Source organism: Culex quinquefasciatus, chromosome 1, assembly GCF_015732765.1.
Source record: "Culex quinquefasciatus strain JHB chromosome 1, VPISU_Cqui_1.0_pri_paternal, whole genome shotgun sequence".
Lineage (NCBI taxonomy): Eukaryota > Metazoa > Arthropoda > Insecta > Diptera > Culicidae > Culex > Culex quinquefasciatus.
Genome location: NC_051861.1, coordinates 58,092,092 through 58,107,159, shown reverse-complemented (window position 1 = coordinate 58,107,159; position 15,068 = coordinate 58,092,092). Strand labels below are relative to the sequence as shown.

At 37.1% G+C, this 15,068-nt stretch overlaps 1 long non-coding RNA gene across 1 annotated transcript; it reads right to left on the bottom strand.

The window, feature by feature from the left end:
- Positions 1-5,819: 5,819 nt before the first annotated feature.
- LOC119771182 lies at positions 5,820-13,149 on the bottom strand. The gene is made up of 2 exons (XR_005279069.1): positions 12,691-13,149; positions 5,820-5,998 (listed from the first exon to the last, which is right to left on the bottom strand). It is a non-coding gene; the product is annotated as an uncharacterized LOC119771182 (long non-coding RNA).
- Positions 13,150-15,068: the final 1,919 nt, after the last annotated feature.

The window sequence follows — 15,068 nt, the reverse complement described above, 5'->3', positions numbered from 1 at the left end:
TAGGTTGAATGTTGAGCTTCCCGTCAGCAACGTGGTCCCGGATGAAGTGATGTTTGATGTCAATATGCTTCGCTCGCTTTGACTCCAAATTCTTCGCCATCCCGATGCATCCGTGGTTATCTTCAAAAATTGTTACCGGTCCAGTGATGGCTTCTCCTTACGGAGAAAAAAGAGTTCCCAAAATCGTGAACAAGTGTTCATGAAAATTGGAACCACGAACAATGTGTTCAAATTTCATGGTACGTTTTTCAAAATCGTACCATGAGATTTGAACACTTTGTTCTAGGTTCCCATTTTCATGAACACTTGTTCACGATTTTGGGAACTCTTTTTTCTCCGTGCAAGATCTCCCAAAAGACCACGCAACAAGATTGCTTCCGATGCAGCAGCACTCAAGGCAACGTACTCAGCTTCACTCGAAGATGTGGCCACAGTCGTCTGTTTCTTACTGGACCACGAGACCGTGTTACCGTATACTTGGAACAGGAATCCGCTGACTGACTTCCGGTCTTCAGTGTCTGTTGCCCAGTCCGCGTCAGCAAACCCGAGCAAGCAGTTTGCGTCCTCACAACGGTTGATCTCCAGGTTCATCTGCTTGGTACCTTTCATGTATCGTACAACACGTTTCAGCGCCGTCCAGTGCTGCTGTCCTGGTTGTTGTTGGAATCGTCCCAAGTATCCAACCGAAAAGCAAATATCCGGTCTGGTAGACATCATCATGTACATGAGACTACCCAGAAGCTCACGGTAAGGTTCTTCGGCAGCTTCCGTAACTTGTCGCTCAAGCATCAGTCCTTTTTCCATGGGAGTTTTCGTCGGGTTACAATTTTCCATTCCAAAGTTCTTCAGGACCTTATCGATGCTAGCTGCTTGGGACAGCTTCATTCGACCTTGCTGCCAGTTGTAGTCGATCTTCATCCCTAGGAAAAACTTGACTTCTCCGCAGTCCGTCATCTCGAAGGTTTGCGCCAAGTCCATTTTCAGCTTTTGAATTGTCTCTTGCCGTTTACCGATGATTAGCAGGTCGTCAACATACAGCACAAGGATAACAGCGTCATTCCCCCTCTCGTTAAACCGTGTGTAGAGACAATAATCGTATTTAGACCGGGTAAATCCAAGCTGAACCAAAACTTGATTGAACCGCTCGTTCCAGCACCGTGGAGATTGCTTCAATCCGTACAATGACTTTAAAAGTTGACACGCTGTCCCTGGTTCTGCTTGCACGCCATCCGGAACAGCCATGAAAATAGTTTCCTGCAGTTTTCCGTGCAAAAAGGCCGTCTTCACATCCATTTGATGGAAATAGCATCTTCGCTGCACGCCAACAGCCAGTGCCGTCCGAATGGTGACCAGCTTTGCTACCGGTGCATACGTCTCGTGATAGTCCAGACCAGCCTTCTGCAGGAATCCCTTCACGACGAGTCTTGTCTTGTAGCGCACAGGATTACCGCTTTCGTCCTCCTTGACTCGCAGAACCCATTTTGATTTCAGGGGCTTGATACCAGAAGGACATTTCACTAGCTTCCAAACAGCATTGGCATCAAGGGACCGTAGTTCATCGTCCACTGCGGCTTTCCACAAATGATCATCAGCACGGGTATTGATTTCGTCAAATGTAAGCGGTGGATCTGCAAGTTCGGAATTCTTAACAGCGCAGTGTGCTCCATAAGTGAGAAAATCTAGGAACTTACCTGGGAACTTGCGCTCCCTATCGCTGCGCCTAGTGTTTGACTCTGAAAAGCCGTCACCTCTTTGTTGCGATGGGAGCGCCCCAGGATTATCCTCTTCGGAACTCAACTGGCCGGCACCGCCCGCATCGTTTTCGGCAGGATATGCACCTCCATCAGCGTCGCAGAATTCAGCATCATCCGTGTCGTCATCAGCTTCGTTTCCAATCGGAGGTACTTCAACCTCAGCCGCATCCTGGACTGGAACATCAAAATCAGCTACACGCTGATCCCCCTCTGGCACATTATGTTGAACTTGTATCATCAACGGGGGTGCAGATTGGGCGTCTCCATCCTCAGCAAACGGGAAATGTGCTTCGTTGAACTTCACGTCTCGTGCAATGACAACTTTACGATCTCTTTGGTCCCACAAACGGTACCCGTTGGGCGCGTACCCAATCATCACTGTCTCTCGGCTCTTGGGATCCAGCTTCTTCCTCTGCTGATTTGGAATCCACGCAAAGGCTTGACATCCAAAAACACGCAGCTTCTCGAGATCCGGCTTGATGTTGGTCCAACGTTCTACAGGAGTTTCCTTCTCAACAATCGCAGCCGTTGAACTTCTGTTCAAGATATACGTTGCGGTTTGCACCGCTTCTGGCCACAAATTCTTCGGTACCTTCGCGTCAATCATCATCGTTCGAGACTTCTCCACAACAATCCTGTTGAATCGTTCCGAGACACCATTCTGCTGCGGGGAGTATGCCACTGTCGGCTGGAGTTGAATGCCACGACGTTTGTAATAATCCAACTGCTGGTTCGAACAATACTCGCGACCTTGGTCCACCGTCATCTTGCATATCTTCTTCTCCAACTGGGTCGTCACGAGGGCCTCGTACTCCTTGAAACTCTCGAAAACTTCCGACTTCTTCTTGATAGTGTAAACCATCGCAAAATGTGTGTAATCATCGATGAACGACACGAAATAACGAGATCCATCCCATCCTGGCGGATCAATCGGTCCACACACATCCGAGTGTATACGTTCCAGTGGCCTCGTAACAGGTTCACGTCTACCACTGAACGGCTCACGGGCTTGCTTACCCAACACACAAGTGTCACAGAATCCGACTGCTCCTAGCGGCGTATTTATCCCGGTGACCATTTCGTGTTTCACCAGATTGTCCATCGCTTGTTGACTTGCATGACCCAATCTGCGATGCCACAGTTTACCCAACTCGGCAGCACACAGGTTCGCTATACCTCTTGACATATTCACTTCTAGTTCCAATTCGTAGAGATTGTTCCGTAGATACGCCACAGCAATCACAGCACCGTTAAACTTCATGACTGCCTTCTCCTGTCCACGGCTACCGGTGAAAAGAACGTCAACACCAGCCTTCGACAGCTTCTTCACAGACATCAGGTTCCCGCGTAGCTCCGGCAGGAAGACGACTTCTTTCATCTCCACAGGAACTCCCGCCATGGTGACGCCCTCCAGTACACCTTCGTAAGAAACGGTCAACGAAACGCCATCCTTGGCGACGTCCACAATAAACGGGTGCTTCAACCTCCGAACAGCCTTCAAACAGGCCAGGTTGTTCACCAGATGGTCACTGCATCCAGAATCCACGTAGAACACAACCTTCGTAGAGTCTCTTCCTGGCTGACCCTGGTTGACCATGAAAGACACCGGTCTCTCCTTGACAACTGCATTCGCTTGACCTTCAGACAGCTTCACCCGGCAGTCCTTGGCCATGTGGCCCTTCTTGCCACACCGACGGCACTTACCGCTGAACTTTTCTTCTGTCCAACAAACGCTGCAGTCGTGACTTCCGGCGACTCTTCCATACGGTTGATCCGCTTAGCCTCCTCAGCAAGCAACCGTTGCTTACACAATTCCAGGGAGATGTCCTTCTCGTCCAGGTTCTCCAAAGCAGTAACCAGAGGGTCGAAACTCTCCGGCAACGACAGGAACAACTGGGCTATGAGATCACCCTCCTCCAGCTTTGCTCCAACGGACTTGAGCTGCCGAACGAGGTCATCGAAATACTGGAAGTGGCTCCGCATCCCGGTCCCCTCCTTCATCCGCAATCTGGCCAGCTGCATCCGGATGATGGTCTGGCTAGCCACGGACTTCTTAAGGAAGTGGCCTTCCAACGCTTGCCACATCAGCTTCGTCGTCTCCTTACCCTTGACAATCCCGAGGCATTCTTCGGATATGAATCCAACAAGCTGCGTCTTGGCCTTCCGGTCCAACTTAAGAAACTTCTCGCGATCTTGATTTCCAGCTGCAGCAGCAGGAACGTCGGCCGTGAAAACTTCTGCCAACTCCGCCCCTTCAAAGTGCAGCTGCACGCAATAGCTCCAGTTTTCAAAATTCTGGCCGGTCAGCAGCGGGATTCCGTCCTTCATAGTGTAACGCCTTGCCCGAAATGGAATCTTTCTTTCATTTAAATTGTAAGCATGGAATAGTTAAATATAAAGACAATTATATTATTCCTATTCAGATACACAATCTAAACGAACTCGAGATCATTCAGGACTGACCTCGAGCTCCGATCTTACTTCTAGTTTTATATCAATCTATTATTCGCCCCGATTAATTTCATTGTCTTCTCTCTCTTTCTTTTTACTGTGAGCTTTTCGCCCCTCAAGTTTTTCGTTAATTTTTGTATCACCTCCTAGAGGTCTCTACTTGATTTTTCTGTTTTCCTGCTCCCACGGTTTTTATTTCTAACTGGCATTCCTTCACGTTTTATTATTATTATTTTATTCCATTTTTCTCACCTTCCACATCTGAACTAATCAGATATGGAAGGATGTCCTCTCGTTATGTTTGTTTTCCTTCGTGATCCCTATCTCCTATGGCCATAAATATTTGTGGCCTCGAGTGCCCTAGGTGGCTTCTCTTTGTTTAATAACGAATTTTTATTTTTGTTACGTGGGAGAAAGGTACATCGGTTAAAATTCTAAGAACACCAAATACCATTCTTCTGTTCTCAACTGAAGTTGTGAACAATAAATGTAATTTGTGTCTTCCTGGGATTTCAATGTAACTCTTTTTCCACCGTCATAAAAACAGTGATAAATGTGAGGGTCGCTACATACCCCCACACTTATCAGCTAGATGTTCGTCTAGAAGAGATGATCATCTACTGTAAGCAAAGAGCTGGTCCTAAGATTCTGTATTGCCTAATCATGTCTGTAGATATTTTTTTCTCTAACTATTGATGTGTTTGGAACCATAGCCTCCGTTGTTTCTGCAATGTTGTTGTCCTCTCTTTCGTCTTGATTATTGTATTTTCGCCAATAGTGTAATGAATTGGGTTTCGAATTTCAATCCATTAATTAGATTCCAGTGCATATTGCTCAACTTAATCCAGTTGTTAACCAATCCTTATTGCCATTCCTGTTTATCTCAGATAATTCCATGTTTATAGAGTACCATAATGTTGCGTTTGACAGGACCTTCCGTCTATCTGTCGATTTGTCACTACTGTCTCCTCTTGCCATTATATTTTTCCATTTTGTGTGTTGTGGGTGAAAAATACGTTCTTCCTTGGTTAGATTATCACCATTCCTCCTGTAATATGGATTGCGATTGTCTTCCTTCCTTCTCGTGGTGGATAATATTTGTGTGAGTGTTTCCTTATTGCGATCCAAATGGTACTTTGTTACGTTTGATTATTCTGAGTTTTGCTACTTCGCTTCTCGTTTTTCTGTCCATGTTTGTCGTGAGCTTTATACACCTTGGTCTAATTAATTTCTCTCCATTCTTGACTCAAAACATAATAGATTGCGAAAATTTGTTGATGGGCATCCTCGTTGTTCTCCGATGTATGCATGGTTTATGGTTGCTTTGTGGTTCGTAACTTTTTTTTGTGTAGTGGCTGTTATAATTTGTGTGGGCGTGTAGACATTTATGTTTTTTTAAGCTTTTCTATAAGAGTGTGTTACAATTGTTTTTCTAAAATTCCAAAATATTTTTCCTAACGTTCTCCTAACTTATTTCGGGGCGAATATATGTGTGTTAACATCTAAATTTATGTTTATGGTAAAAAGATCTCCGATGTATGCGTTACTTGTCGTTTGTTGGTGGATGATCCTCGCATCAGTCTAAAAATTGTGTAGCCTCCAGTCGTCTTTTAGTCATTGGTTTGTTCCAGACCCGTTTTTTTTGTGTGTGTTTTTTTTTTTTTTTTTTTTTTGGTTATCTAAAAAATAAGAAATCTGATTATCTAATTTAACGGTGGATGGCTTACTGATTTCGCTTGCGGAATCATCTTCCCCTCTCTTTTTCCAGGCTTTTTTTAGGTGTGTAGATCTGGCTAAAAAAAAAAAATTAAAAAAAAACTTTGTTTTGCGATTAATATTGATTCATTGTACGATTGTACGTAATATGTTACTTTCTCACACAGACAATCATTCTGAGGCGTCCCTCAACAAACATCCTGGTTGCAAACATTTCCACTTTCAGTCTCTGTTTTTTTTTTCTACTGCTGTTTATTGGAGTCTTAAAACTATAAATTTGTTTGGAATGTAAAGGTTAACTACTTCTACTGGATATCCATAATAAAGTAAGGTTGTGTCTCTAGTACCATTACACCTGAAATCGTGGGCGGAGTTCAGCATTATTACCTTTGTCTTTGTAATGTTCTTGTCTTTCGTCTACCTATGCATAGGCGATCCCTTTTTTGTTTAGGATCCTTGTTTCAGTCTTGTTTTCCCATCGTTGTCATAACGTTGCATTTTCAGTCTTATTTTGTACTCTAATGATGACGGTGTACGTGTATGGTTGTTGTTCTATAATAGCGGGCGCTGTTTCTTTTGGAATATACAATCTTTTTTTCGCTGCCAAAAACATAATTCCTGAACCTGAACCTCATTATGTGTACCTTGCACCCAATGTCGTCGATGAATCAGTGCCAGATATGTGGGATTTTCAAAATTCTGCCAATGATCAAAATTCTGAAGAAGATATTGGCCTTTGTTTAAATTTATATTTTGATTATGAACATAATCCTTCAATTGAAGTTTCTCCCAGTGTTTTTAATAATTATGATGAGTGGTTTGACGTTGTTTTTAAAAAAATTGATGAGTCAGAAGATGTAAGTATTAAGTAAAAATTATTTGTTATTATGATTTTATTTTATTTATTTTTTTCAGTGAAACATTGTGGACTCATCTTCTACCTGCAGAGTGTATCATTTTATTATTCTTGATTTTTTTTTGTTTTAAAAATTTGAATGAGAATATAAAAGTCAGAAAACTCCATGCAATGTGTTGTATCTTATAATGCGAAATTCCATATATTATCACATTTATATATAAAAAAAAGTTAATTGCACAGGTTTCTTTTATACCCATTGAAATAATATAATGATCTTAATATATCAAGTCAATTTTCCCGGTACAGTACGGTGTCCATAATTGTTCAATAAGCTAATTCTTTTGATTTTTTTTTTAATTTTAGAGAACATGGTAAACAAATAAAATATATAAATATATATATTGTGATCATTAGTCGTTAAATTTCCGTAATCTATTGTTATGAATTTTTTCAAGTTTATTGCCGTTTTTTATAACTGTAGTTTGCTCACTAGGCAAATCTACTACTTCGTATGGTCCTCGCCATAAGCTTTGGAGTTTCTTGCCAACTCCTGTAGGAATGGTTTCTACTAACACCATTTCACCATACCATGGCTGCCATTCGTGAGCCGTTTTATCGTACAACTCTTTCCGTTTTTGTTTTGAGGAAATAACATTATCAATTGCTTTATCATGTATATTTCTAAAATTTGATTTCATTTCCGTGACATAATCGTCGTAATTTAATTCTTTATCTGTAACGTTATAAACAGAATTCGGAATTCTGGCTTGTCTGCCATAAAGAAGTTCGAATGGTGAATATCCCGTAGATGAGTTCACTGTCGTATTGTATTGAAATGTAAAAAATGGTAGTAATGTGTCCCATGTTTGAGGGTTTCCTGAAATGTAATTTCTTAAAAATATTTTCAATTCTCTGTTAGATCTTTCTACTAAATTTGCTTGCGGATGATAAGCGCTTGTATTTATTTTCTTAATTTTCAAAATTCTGCATGTATGCTTTAACAAATTGGACATAAAATTTGCACCTTGATCCGTAACAACCTCTAGTGGTGCTCCAAATCTACAGATAAAATTTTCTACAAATGCTCTTGCAACAGTTGCACTTTCTTGATCTGGCAACGGTGCGACTACTAAATATCTTGTTAAGTCGTCTTGGATGACTAATCCGTAACGATTATTATCTTCGGATAGAGTTAGTATGACAATATCCATATATACTTTTTGAAATGGTTCAACTGATGTTGTGGTTATTTTCATGGGTATTTTATGTTTCGGCCAAATTTTGTTCTTTTGGCACAATTCGCATTGCTTTACATAATTTTCGATATCTCTACGCATGTTGTCCCACGTGAAAAGTGGACTTATGCGTTGAAGCATTCTTTTTCCTCCGACATGACCTCCAAGGGGGGCGTCATGAAATTCTTTTAGAACTGTTTCTCTATCCTCTACTTTGACAAACATTCTGTCTTCATTTGATGCATATAATGTAAAAATTTTCTCAAATTTACCTGCAATAAATCTAATAATATTGACATCAGGAAGTTGTTGTAAATTTCTAAAAGAAATAATTTGAATGTTTTTAGCTGATTTGGCAAATTCAGGGCATTTAACCATACTTTCTAATATACCATCGAATAACTCTTCTCTATTAGTAATCGAACGTTTTGATCCATTTAACATAAAACCCCATAATTTATTATCCGGAAAACTAAATATTCTTCCATTTAAGTTGTCTTTCATTCCATGTGGTAGATCCACCAACTCACTCAATTCCTTGAATGCTGTTTTGCTATTGATTATGACAAAATTAGCATCTGTATTATTTTCATTTATCATGGTTTTAGTAAATTTAAGTAGACTGAAATCAATTTCCTCTTTATTTTGCGCATCGAAAAAATCATCCAATGTAAACTTTTTCCATGAATCATCATCTATTTGATCCACAATATCTATTGCTTGTAGAGAATCAATAGTTATGTCTAAATCGTCATTATTATCTAAAATATCATCAATATGATTATTTGTGTTATCGTTTATATTTTGTTGCGATGAAGATTGATTAATTGTAATTCGATTTGAATTATCAGCTATATTTGTATTTTGTTTTGTTTGTTGTCTGGTAACGACGGCAATTACATTATTGTTTGAATTTTCCGAAATATTTTCACTGTTCACTTCTGAATTTTCTTCATGCTTAATACGAGAAAGAAAATCAGCAACAATATTTTCTTTACCTTGTTTATATCGGATATCACATCCAATACCTTGAATTTTTAATCTTAATTTGGAAAGAGTCGGTGAGGTTTCTTTTAATCTCCAAATTGCAATCAACGGTCTATGATCAGTATAAACAATAAACTGTTGATTAAAAATATAATGCTTAAAATATTCAACTGCCCACACTATAGCGAGTAATTCTTTTTCAATAACGTGGTACCTTCTTTCCGTAACACTTAATGCTCTACTTGCATACGCGATTGGGTTATCATTTGTTTTAGCATTTGATAATACTGCTCCAATAGCATAATCACTAGCATCTGTAGTAATTACAAACGTATCATTATAATTTGGGCGTACTAAAATTGGTTCTGATATCAAACAGTGTTTTAACTCGTGAAAAGCTCTTTCACAATCCTCTGTCCATTCGAATTTCACATCTTTTTTCAGTAAGTTATTTAAATGTTTGCGTTTATCCGCCATATTTTGAATAAATTTTCCATAAAAATTAATTGTTCCTAGAAATGAACGAACATCCTTCACGGTTTGAGGACGTTTTAAATTTTTTATTGTTTTGATGTTGTCATCTGTAGGCTTAATACCGTGTTTATTAATTGTATGGCCCAGGTAATTAATTTCTGTCTTTAAAATGGTACATTTTGATGTTTCCACCTTTAAATTATTTTGGTATAACGCGTCTAAAATTTTGAGCAGGTTGTCGTTATGTTCTTCAATAGTTTTTCCAAATACGATTATATCATCCAAATAAACAAAAGCTTTAATTGGCTGAATTGAATATAAAATAACATTCATTAATTTTTGAAATGTTGCCGGGCTGTTTCTAAGACCCATAGGCATTCTTAAAAATTCATAATGTCCCTTTGAAGTTGAAAATGCAGTTTTAGCTGCATCTTTAGAGTTTATAGGTATCTGATAAAAACCCGATTTTAAATCTATTGACGAAAAATATTGTGCATCACCAATGTTATCTAATATTTCATTAATTAATGGAATTGGGAAAACAAAAGGTTTCGTTATCATGTTTAATGATCTAAAATCTACAACAATTCTATATTTTTGTTTGCCGTCGGCTCCAACCTTTTTAGGAATACATAAAACAGGAGCATTCCACGGACTTTTACTAGGTTTAATAATACCCAGTTTTAGCATTTCATCAATTTGCTCATCAATGTGCACTTTTGTTGCTTCAGGCATTCTATATTGCCTCTTATTAATGGGAATATTCGTTGTGGTTTCTATTTCATGAATTGCTGCGTCTGTAAAAGTCAATTCATCTCCTTCAATGAAAAATAATTTGTTAAATTTTTCAATCATAGAGACAATTTTCTCAAAATTAATTTGATTTAAATGTTCTAGATTTACTATATCAATTATTTTCTGAATTCTTTCCCTACCTTCGATGCTCTTCAAATTTTTGAATTCCATGACATCACCGTCTTTATCAATGTCTAAATTTAATTCTGCTGGCATGCAAGGCTGATCATATGAAATGTTTTGCTCATTTTTATTTTCTATATTTGTCTGGTGATTCAGTTTATCAAAACTATTTTTATGATTATGTTGCGCTATTGCAATGTTATTTGGAACTTCATTTATACGAATTTCGTTTTTTTCTGATTTTTCTGAATTTAGTGAATAATCTGCTTCGGCCAATTCTGACCTCTGATTGAAATTTGTATCAACCCTAAAATTTAACTTGGGTTTTTGTAAGACTATATATTTGAAACCTCTATCGATGAAAAGAGTATGTTTCTTGAGAAATTCTGCCCCAATAATACCTGGGACAAGTAAATGTTCCAAAACATAAAACTTAGTTCTGAAAATTGTTTTTCCAATTAATAAATCAATGACCACCGAACCTATTGTTTCGGTATTATTATTTCCGAGACCAGTTAAAATTATTTTATCTTTGAAATTATAGTTAATATAGCCAATCTTGTGTAACACATTTTTTTGTATTACATTTACACTAGCTCCTGTATCTAGTAAATAATGTACATAATGATATGGTTTTTGTCTTGATGAAATTTTTAGTCTAAATTGAAGAAAATTCGTAAATATAATATCCATTATTTCATGTGGAGGGTTATAAAATACCCTCTCTTTTTCCAAACTATTATTAGTCATAATTCTATTCCGTCTCTTATTAAATTGGTGAGCTCGGAAACTAGAGCGTCTATTAAATTTGCTTCCATAATGTCGGGTGTTTCGGACGCCAAAATTTTCGAAAACCCCAAAATTTAGTTTTTTCGTTGTTGATAATGTGTAGTTTGTTTATCAGAATATCTATTTTGTTGTGGGTTGTGTCCTCTATTAGAATCAAAATGTTGATTTTGCGGACCGTTGAAACGATTCGAATTATTTGAATAGTTTTGATTAAAATTATGGCGATTTTGTTGTTGTTGATTATGAGGATTATTATATCTTGGTGCATAATTTGTTGTTCTACTACTTCCTTCTAAATTGGGGTTTGTAGAATTATTAAATCTGTTAGATTGGTAATTCCTTGTTCTGTTGAAATTATCAACATAATTGTCCCTATTTTGAGTGTTTTGAAAATTAAAATTTCGATTTTGATTCCAACAAGTATTTTGTTGGGAACCCGAATTGTCAGATAACGCCAAAGATTGAAGACGTTTCTGTAAGTCTTCGTATTTCTCCTTTTTTTCACTCTTTTCTTCTAGAAGTTTCAAAAGCTCTCTAAAGCTTTTGTCCGAATTATTATCCGCAACATCTCTTATGTATTGGTTTTTCAACCCACCTATGAAATGGAAAACAAGACTTTCCATTACATAATTATTTACTGGAAACTCTAGAAATTCCAAATTGTTTAAAATTTGAATCGTCCTATCTTTATAGGATTTAAAGGACTCATCCTTTTTCTGAGAGAGAATTTCGATCTCTTTCAAAATATCTGCATATTTGGTTTTATTGGAAAATTCTTCAATTAGAAGTTTTTCTATTTGGCTCCAATTTAAATTAGCCAAATTATTAATGAAAGGGGTACTTTTTCCTTTTAGTTTTAATTTAATAATATTAATTAAAGGCGATTGATCCATTCCTTTTGGGATGTAACTTGCGAAAAATTTAATTTGGTCAATAAACGGAATAAGTTCTTCTGAATTACCAAAAAAAATCCGGAATGCATTTAAATGCAGCCTCCATTGGGAATTCATAATCAATTTTTAATTTTCTTATTTTACTTTTTCCTGCACTTACAATTTTAAGCGAATCTTTATCAAATTTAAGATCGTTAATATCTTCATATTCTTCGTCAGGAGGATTGGGATTTGGATCTGGTTCTTTAAGTTTGCCTAAGAAATCTTTACAAGCAGCTTGCAAAGCGTTCAAGTCTTCTTTGAGACCATTAAAAATCTTGTTGTATTCTTGAGGTGAAATTTCATCTCTCAAAGAAATTAATATCTTTTTATATTCAGAGACTTTTTCATCAATCTCATTTGTTTTCTGAACAACTTCCTCTTTACTTTTAGGACTATTCGTTCTTAAAAAGCTGATTTCAAGTGAAAAGAAATCGTCTAATTGTCTCAAGGTTTCCATTTTTAAATTATGGAAGGAGAAAAAAAAATTAATGGAGGAAAAACTGAAAAATTGTTTTCAAATTACACTTATAACTCACAGAGAAAAAAAAATATTAAAATTTCTAATTACTTACCAAAGCAATTTCATTGTTGATCTTCTTCTTGGCACCATATATATATTTTTTTTTGACTTTTCTTGGCACTAATGGATTTTCTTCTATTTTCCTCGCACTGTATTATTATTTTTAATTTTCAAACTTTTTTCTTGGCACTAAAAAAAATTTTTTTTGAACGTTTTCTTGGCACTGATTAATTTTTTTCTCAAAACACTGAATTTACACAAGTCAGTAAAGGCGTCCTGTTTTTTTTCCGCTAGTCACCACTTGTAACGCCTTGCCCGAAATGGAATCTTTCTTTCATTTAAATTGTAAGCATGGAATAGTTAAATATAAAGACAATTATATTATTCCTATTCAGATACACAATCTAAACGAACTCGAGATCATTCAGGACTGACCTCGAGCTCCGATCTTACTTCTAGTTTTATATCAATCTATTATTCGCCCCGATTAATTTCATTGTCTTCTCTCTCTTTCTTTTACTGTGAGCTTTTCGCCCCTCAAGTTTTTCGTTAATTTTTGTATCACCTCCTAGAGGTCTCTACTTGATTTTTCTGTTTTCCTGCTCCCACGGTTTTTATTTCTAACTGGCATTCCTTCACGTTTTATTATTATTATTTTATTCCATTTTTCTCACCTTCCACATCTGAACTAATCAGATATGGAAGGATGTCCCTCTCGTTATGTTTGTTTTCCTTCGTGATCCCTATCTCCTATGGCCATAAATATTTGTGGCCTCGAGTGCCCTAGGTGGCTTCTCTTTTGTTTAATAACGAATTTTTATTTTTGTTACGTGGGAGAAAGGTACATCGGTTAAAATTCTAAGAACACCAAATACCATTCTTCTGTTCTCAACTGAAGTTGTGAACAATAAATGTAATTTGTGTCTTCCTGGGATTTCAATGTAACTCTTTTTCCACCGTCATAAAAACAGTGATAAATGTGAGGGTCGCTACAATAGTGCCCATAACCTAAAGGAATTCTTGACTCGGTTTAGGGTTTTTCGTAAGGAATCTTTATTTTGCGTCTTGCTCGCTTGAGTGTTCGCAACTGAATGAACTAGAAGCTGGCCTGTCGATCGCACCTCAGCTTTCTCAAAGGTTACTTCGTTACAGAAACTATTAATAGATAAAATGTAGTTTCTAAACCAAAAACTGAAGTTTTCATCGAATAACTGGAGCATTTTTTTGACAAATCATATTTTTTTGTGTTTGTTAATCGAGTACTTTTTTTGCTAACCGATGCTAAACATGAAACTAAGATCACTTGAAAGATTGGATTATAATCTAACATTGCTGAAATTTCTAGCCTGCGATTTTTTGCGTTTTCGGAGATATGCCATTTTGAACATTTACGTTTTATCAAGATTTGCTGCAATCTACATATGCGCCCGTTTATTTCACTTGCTTTGCTACCTACTTCGTGGGCATCGTCGCTTCAAAAATCAATACCTGGTTTCAAGAAGTTCGAAATGACTTTATTGGAATTTTCTGTTGCCTACATTGAGTACCTTAGTCAAAATAAAGTATTCGTACCGAAGTTTCTCAAGCGAAACTGGAGAATCTCAGTTTGATACCGGAAAAAGTATTCAGCAAAATGTTGACTTAGCATGATGAATTTCTGCGATCAATCCATGAAACTGATTCACATTTAAGTTCTATGTTGGTTAGTATAAAACATCATAAAAAATACCTTTTTGCAATTCCGTCGTGAAACCACTCACTTTTCCTGTCATTCTTGAACGACGAAATAGCCTACTTTTCTGTACCAAAAATAACAGAATCGAACAGCAACACTTTTCGAAATAAATGCTGAAAAGTTCTACTTTTCAGCACTCAAATGGGTGCTGAAAAGTTGAACTTTTCAGCACTTGTTTCGAAAAGTAACACTTTTCAACATTTTTTTGATTTAAACGATTCATTTACAAAATACATGAAAATTTGATTTAAAATTTAACTTAGTGTGTGTTTTTTGGAATTGCAAAAAATGCTGTATGGAACTCGTTGCAAAACTTGATTTTTTCAGCACTCTTCGTATTTATCCAACTCGGTGAACCTCGTTGGATAAATGTACGACTCGTGCTGAAAAAATCCTCTTTTTGCAACTTGTTGCATAAACTACTATTAACATATCCTGAAGCTGTCACAAACTCTATTTTTATCGTTTTACTTCATAGTTAATATTTTGAATAAAATTATTTTTTCTGTTAGGGTAGGGGGTCTCAAGTTATATGGCATGGACTCTCAAAAAGAAACACACAGCAGTAAATAATAAATATTTGACTTAAAATGAATTTATTACGCTTAACAAAATTTTGTTGGAGGGCTGGAGAGGGGGGGGAGAAAGAAACAGGAGGGAGGGGTTGTGTCCTTAAAGTGGGGATGTATTAGCTT